The sequence below is a fragment of the Eptatretus burgeri genome, chromosome 2, assembly GCF_056783735.1.
Source record: "Eptatretus burgeri isolate ZD-2024b chromosome 2, Ebu_testis_v1, whole genome shotgun sequence".
In the NCBI taxonomy this organism is placed as follows: domain Eukaryota; kingdom Metazoa; phylum Chordata; class Myxini; order Myxiniformes; family Myxinidae; genus Eptatretus; species Eptatretus burgeri.
The window spans coordinates 78,638,753-78,646,657 of NC_140962.1; the positions used below are offsets into that span (position 1 = coordinate 78,638,753).

The following is a 7,905-nucleotide window of genomic DNA, read 5'->3' on the forward strand; positions in this document are numbered from 1 at the left end:
CGAGACGCGTCACGGAATTCATCTCGACCAATCACGCGCCACCGCTGAGGCGACTCATGATTTCGGTTCCTCCAATGACGTGCCGCCGCCGAGACGCGTCACGGAATTCATCTCGACCAATCACGCGCCACCGCTGAGGCGACTCATGATTTCGGTTCCTCCAATGACGTGCCGCCGCCGAGACGCGTCACGGAATTCATCTCGACCAATCACGCGCCACCGCTGAGGCGACTCGTGATTTCCGTTCCTCCAATGACGTGCCGCCGCCGAGACGCGTCACGGAATTCATCTCGACCAATCACGCGCCACCGCTGAGGCGACAGCATCCCAGAGTCGGCCGGCCGCGCAGCACCTCTCGAGTATGTCAGCCCGTGCGCAGGCCAGCCAGACTCACTTGGGTCAACATCTCCCTCTCTCTAATTTGCTCAAAGCTAACCCTTCGACGAAGAAGATGGCGAAAAGAAAAAAAGATGAGGAGTATCGTACATTTCAGGACGAATGGGCCGAATAATTCGCCTTTGTGGAGAGAGCAGGTTCTGTGGTGTGTCTAATTTGCAATGACAAAATTGCATCGATGAAACGGTCGAATATAAAGCGGCACTTCGACACGCGCCATGCTACCTTTGCATCAAAATACCCTGTGGGAGACAGCAGAAAGAAAGCGTGCCAAGAGCTACTGAGCAGGGTGCAAGCCAGCCAGCAGAAACTCCGCGTATGGACCCGGCAAGGTGACTATAATTCCGCCAGCTTTGCTGGATCTTTAGCAATAGTGAGGAACGGAAAACCATTCACAGATGGCGAGTATGCTAAAACGTTCATGCTGGATGTCGCTAATGAACTTTTTGATGATCTTCCGAACAAAGACAAGATAATCAAACGGATACAAGACATGCCTCTGTCGGCAAGAACTGTTCATGATCGTACCATCATGATGGCAAACCAAGTGGAGGAAACGCAAGTGAAGGACATAAATACAGCGCCGTTCTTTTCCCTGGCTTTGGATGAGTCAACAGACGTAAGCCATTTGTCGCAGTTCAGTGTGATTGCAAGATATGCTGCTGGTGATACAATGCGCGAAGAAAGTCTTGCTGTTCTGCCAATAAAAGGGTCCACAAGAGGTGAGTATTTATTCAAGTCTTTCATGGAGTTCGCTCAAGAAAAAAATCTACGAATGGATAAACTTATCTCGGTGTGTACTGATGGTGCTCCGTGTTTGGTGGGGAAAAACAAAGGATTTGTGGCGCTTCTCCGTGAACATGAAAATAGACCCATCCTAAGTTTCCATTGCATTCTACACCAGGAGGCACTTTGTGCTCAGATGTGTGATGGGCAGCTTGGCGAAGTGATGTCGCTGCTCATTTGTGTGATCAACTTTATTGTTGCCCGAGCCTTAAATGCTCGCCAGTTTAAAACACTGCTGGATGAAGTTGGAAATAACTATCACGGTCTGCTTTTGCACAGCAATGTGCGTTGGTTGTCAAGAGGGAAGGTGCTTAGCCGTTTTGCGGCTTGCCTGAACGAAATCCGGACTTTCCTTGAAATGAAAGGGATTGAGCATCCTGAGCTAGCCGAAACTGAGTGGCTCCTCAAGTTTTACTATCTCGTGGATATGACTGAACATCTGAACGAGCTCAACGTGAAAATGCAAGGCATTGGAAATACAGTGTTATCCCTTCAACAAGCCGTGTTTGCTTTTGAAAACAAGCTGGAGCTCTTTATCATGGATCTTGAAACAGGTCGTTTACTACATTTTGAAAAACTGAGACAATTTAAAGATGCATGCACAGCAAGTGAGCCCACTCAAAACTTTGATCTCCACCAGTTAGCTGGCTTCACATCCAGTCTCCTACAGTCATTCAAAGCACGCTTTGGAGAATTTCGTGAGCACACTCGTCTTTTTAAGTTCATCATCCATCCAAACGAGTGTTCACTGAACACAGCCGACCTGAGTTACATTCCTGGTGTCTCCGTCAGAGATTTTGAAGCAGAAGTGGCTGACCTGAAGGCCTCAGACATGTGGGTGAATAAGTTCAAGTCACTGAATGAAGATTTGGAAAGAATCGCACGACAGAAAGCAGAGTTGGCGAGCAAGCACATGTGGACAGAAATGAAAAAACTTCAACCCGAAGACGAGCTGATTATCAAAACATGGAACGCGCTTCCTGTCACGTACCTCACACTGCAGCGTGTGAGTATTGCTGTATTGACCTTGTTTGGATCTACGTATGCATGTGAGCAGTCATTCTCACATCTTAAAAACATCAAGTCCAACCTACGATCACGTCTAACGGATGAAAGCCTCAACGCTTGCATGAAGCTTAACCTCACCAAGTACCAACCAGACTACAAAGCCATCAGCAAATCCATGCAGCACCAGAAGTCCCATTAATGGTGAGTATTATAACAACATGATTTAAAAGAATAAATTCAGAGGCTTATTATACTCACATTTAGTTGAATTCAGTCTTAAAATATATTATATGGCTCTCACTGAAATAGATTTCCAAATATTTTGCTTTAATGGCTCTCTGAGTCAAAAACGTTCCCGATCCCTGATCTATACCCTTGACTTATTTTTTTTTTTTTTTCAGCACTATCGCACAACATCAGCTGTTGAAGCAATCTTGGACAACACATGATTTTCTGGAGGTAAATATTTCTGAATTATTATTAATATCACTCTCTCTTTAGAATGTCGTCTAATGTTGGTTGCATCATTAGTTTGAACGCGGTTTTGTCATTACACTGGAATTAATTTTATTGACCTTGAAAGGATGACAGGCTGAGTCGGCCTCCTGGTGTGTTAATTCAGTGGTCAACGAGGCTTACTCATATTACCATGTAATTATTATCCACTTTTTGTTTCAAAACAGAATATGGTGTCTGAGTTTCGAAATCACAAGACATCTGGAGAAGATTGCTGGGAAAGATTATACATTCTCGCAAATGAATATTTAATATTTTCAATATTAATAAATTATATTTGTTTTGTATACAATTACTTGATTCTGAATTACAAGAAGAGGATCAAAACATGAAGGGAGGGTAGGTGCGCCCCCCCAATGACCCATCACCCCCTCATCCCATCCCTCCCCTCCCCATGTGTGTGTGTGGGGAAGGGTGGGGGTGGGATGAGGGAGGTGGTGGGTCAAAGGTGGGGGGGCGCACAGGGGGGATGAGGGGGGTGGGGCTTGTGTGGGAGGGGCTTGTGTGGGCGGGGCTTCGGTGGGGCTTGTGTGGGCGGGGTGTGGGTGGGGCTTGTGTGGGTGGGGCTTGTGTGGGAGGGGTTTATGTGGGTGGAGCTTGTGTGGGCGGGGCTTCGGTGGGGCTTGTGTGGGCGGGGTGTGTGTGGGCGGGGTTTATGTGGGTGGGGCTTGTGTGGGAGGGGTTTATGTGGGTGGGGCTTATGTGGGCGGGGCTTCGGTGGGGCTTGTGTGGTCGGGATGTGTGTGGGCGGGGTTTATGTGGGTGGAGCTTGTGTGGGAGGGGTTTATGTGGACAGGGTTTATGTGTGTGGAGTTTTTGTGTGGAGCTTGTGTCGACAGGACTTATGTGGGAGGGGTTGATGTGGGCAGGGTTTATGTGGGCAGGGGTTTATGTGGGTGGAGCTTATGTGGGAGGGGCGAATGTGGATGAGGTTTGTGTGGATCAATGGATGGGTGGAGAGATGGGTGGATGGGTGGATGAGTGGAGCTTGTGTGGATGGGTGGATAATTTTTTAATTAAATAAACATGTTGTGTGTGTGGGGGAACTAATGAACTAATCACTAATTATGTGAATATGGGTGGAGCTTGTGTGTGTGTGGAGCTTGTGTGGAGCTTGTGTGGAGCTTGTGTGGAGCTTGTGTGGAGCTTGTGTGGGGTTTGTGTGTGGTGGGGTTTGTGTGGGGTTTGTGTGGGTGGGGCTTGTGTGGGTGGAGTCAAAAAGGGGCGGAGTCAAAAAATTTCAATTTATTGGAGCTTGTGTGTGGTGGGGTTTGTGTGGGGCTTGTGTGGGCGGGGTTTGTGTGGGTGGGGCTTGTGTGGGTCGAGTCAAAAAGGGGCGGAATCAAAAAATTTCAATTTATCTTTGTCTTTTGTAATTCCTGTGAATAAAATGAACCTAAAATCTCTTCCCCTTCCAAATCATATATCTTATAAGTCCAAGGAACCGTATCTATTACATCAACAATTTTAAAAAGCTCGTTGGTCCATCTTTTCGTATAACCTTTTTCAAAATGAGATTTCCACCTATATATTCTTACGATATCACCAACTTTGAACTTAGGTTTTCTGACATTAATCTCTTTTTCATATTTTAATTTTGTAAATGTTTCTGATGGTTTCATATTTGTTGCCGTGTGAATCGTGTCATTATACTTATCCACAATATCCTGAATAAAAGATGACCATTGTTGTGAACCGAGTTGTGTGAAATTTTTATATAGTCTCTCTTTTAAGGTACGATTAAAACATTCAACAACTGCCTTCCCTTCATTAAAGGTACTGTATAATGTAATACTGTTATTTTTTAGAAAATTCATAAATGTCTTGTTATAAAACTCTTAACCCTCATCAGTCCACAATTTTTTAGGTTTTCTCTTACTTTTATTAAATATCTGTTGAAAAGCTAACATAAGAGTATTACCTGTTTTGTTTTTTAAAGGGACAACCCACACATATCTACTCCTCAAATCAATAACGGTTAAAGCATACTTGTACCCCTTATCATTATTGAGTTCAATCAAATCAGCAGACCAGATATAATCTACTTCCTTGGAATAAACTTTCCTTCTCTGAAACTTTGTGAATATTGGTTTATGTAATTCATCAGCTAATTGCTCTTCAGTCTTAATGGCATCATGAGAGCTTACAAGTTTTTTGAATTTCCAAGTCCAAGTTTCAATTTAGCACTGATCATCTTCTTCACAATGAACCGATCAACTTTTTCTCTCAAGGTTGGATTTTGTATCAGAGACAAATTATACAACATTTCTCTATCGGCTTCATGCTTTTCTTCCAACGTTGTGGTATTCCCATAATCAATATCGTGTCTCATGCACACTTCATCAACTCTATTGATAGGCTGACTCCAGGATTTAGGATTGTCTGCCTCATCTAATCTTTTATCCAAGTTTGTGCCTGGACCACAGAAAGAATACCCTGGAAGATGTAATTCCCCTGGTATTCCAGTAGTTGTAAATTTACTTCCTGATAAAAACTTTTGTATATCTCCTCCGAGTTTGTGTTTGGAGATAAATTGATTTTTTTTTTGAACCACACACCGAACATATACCTTTTTGGATAACCCTGTTATTTTTACTTTTAATATATGAAATATTTTAAGTATTAGTTTTCTTTTTACATTTGAGACAATAACTCATTTATTTATGTGAAAAAGTCCTGCAGAGTGCAAAAACCTTTTTAGTTTCCAACATGCACATTTGAATCTTAATTTTTAAAACATAAAGAATCCTAAGAAATGCCTTCACTCTCTCCTCCATTTATTTAAGAAAAAACTTGAATCAAAATGAATAGCTTGACGATGTCAATAGTCTTGAAGAAAATATTGCAAATAGACTTGTCAATTCTTTGTTTTCCTCCTCGGTGGGTTGAGTTATTTTCTGTAATACCACCAATCTTTTTTGAATCTCACTGGTTTCCATATTTTGATATTTATTTTGTCTCGCTCTTTCCTCCCTCTCCTCCCTCTCTCTCTTCTCTTTTTCCTCCTCTTTCTTCTCCCTCTCTCTCTTCTCTTTTTCCTCCTCTTTCTTCTCCCTCTCCTCCCTCTCTCTCTTCTCTCTTTCCTCCTTCTCTTTCTTCTCCCTCTCCTCCTTCTCTCTCTTCTCATTTTCCTCCTCTTCCCTCTCTTCTTCAACTCCTTCCTCATCCCTTACTATCCTTGAATCGTTTACACCCCATAGAATATTATACATATATTCATCAGGATTTCTTGTTATTCCTGCATCGAAAATAATTTTTTTTACAACAGGAAACCAATAAAATTTATTTTGAATTTCTAAAAGAGCCTTACCTTTTCTTAACTTTATAATTTTTTCATTATTTAACATTCTAATTAAATCTAAAGTTGTCGGTTTATCAACATCAGCATAATGCCAATCTTTTATTGAAAATACCTCATTCTTATGTTGTAGAACATATTTATTAAAATACCGAATACCCTTTTCTTGAAGGTATGCTTGGACACAGAAATGATAATTTTCTTGAAGCCTTCTTGCTGTCATTTATGTATTAGAAATATATGTTAGAATAATATTATGGCACGAAACACCTCCCCATCTTCCCATAGTTAAATCATTTTGTATTTCCTTACTTATTATATATAATCCTGTTTTTTCTGTTTTCATGAGATAAACAAGGGCAAAACCATTATTATATTTACCCTTATTAAATTCTTTTATTTGTTGTTTACTAATCGTGGACCCACAAAACTCATTCTCGATACCAAGTGGATAATATTCTTCCTTACGAGACTGATTTAATTGGTCCAGGTCTTCGAGGTTAATTTTAAATGACCAATTATACCCTAAATCATTCATATCATACCCCCATTGTTCTATTCTCATACAAACGATACGCCCTTCTTAATAAAAATTTATTTTAATTCGAACTGTGAATTCTGTATGACCTGGAGATAATATCAACACTTCTGTATCTTTGGAATACACAGCCGTTTTATTTAAGGATATATATTGTGATAAATCGCTTAATCTCACCAAGTCATTCGCGTCAGTCGGGCTTGGATAATTTTTTAATTTAAAAGCATTTTTCATGTTAATATTTTTGGTTATATTATATTTATGTCGTTCAGCCTGTGCCTTTGTGAAATAATTTGATAAATCAATATCCAGTTCTTGAGATACACCAAAGATAGAACCATCTTTACCAACATAAGTCATTTATATTAGATTAAAAATAATATCATAAATTTTTTTATTTTTGTTGAGTTGAAATAACACATATAGACATAATTGACCACAAAACTTGGAATTTAATTCTTGGACTTGAAATGTTTGATAAACACCATTCTGTAAGAATTTTATAACTTCAACAGGTGGTGGAAGGCCAAAACTATCAAAATAATATTTGTCTTGACTATTAAAAATACAAACCCAATGAGAACCGTTCCCATTATTATCTTCTAAGTTCATAATAATATTCTTTGTATGTTGAGGCACATTTGTTAATTCATCTCTCATACAAATAACCACATTATGAATTTTTAATTTCTTACAATATTTGACAAGTTGTAAATTTGATGTTGTATTCTTTCCAAATTTTTCCAACCACTCATCAATGCTCATTTATTTATTAGAAAGATATAATCCATTACCTCTTTTCGTTAATTTTACACCTGCTTGTGCAATAGAAGAAAGCATATCTCCAACTAACAATCTCGCTTTATCAGGCAGACCTTCAAGTTTTTCAGCAAAATCTACAATTACGCCACTTCCACTAATTTATTTCTCCAACTCTTTGTTATGTCTTTCCAATTCTTTTTGAGCCTGGAGTTGAGCCTTCCTTTCGTTGGCAGTTTTCACCGCTGTTGAAATACCACCCGTCAATGCTCCAACCGCACTTAAACCAGCAAATAAAGGAATTATAAATGGGAGAAATCCTCCACTCGTCTCTCTTCTTGAATATTTTTTCAACATTGGTTTTGTCATTTTAATTTTAAGTGAGCCAGTGTCATTCAAGATTTTAACCTGTTCTCTTGTGAGCAAAACATCAATTCTTACTGCTCCTTTTCTCTGAATTGTATTAACGTTAATCGTGCAAGGCTTTTGATTTTGAACACAAGATGATAGTTTATGAAGATTGATTTGATTAACATATACCCCAGTTGGTACTTTGCCACTCATTTATTTAACAAAAAATTATGTGAGACTAATCATCACACCA

The 7,905-nt window shown here is 40.0% G+C and overlaps 1 long non-coding RNA gene across 1 annotated transcript in view; it reads left to right on the top strand.

Moving 5' to 3' along the window:
* The window catches only part of LOC147032392 (uncharacterized), a 5,010-nt gene extending 1,914 nt beyond the window's left edge, over positions 1–3,096 (top strand). Inside the window, exon 3 of the long non-coding RNA XR_015055147.1 lies at positions 2,592–3,096. This is a non-coding gene — a long non-coding RNA (uncharacterized LOC147032392). The remainder of the gene's footprint in view (positions 1–2,591) is intronic.
* The last annotated feature ends 4,809 nt before the right edge of the window (positions 3,097–7,905 follow it).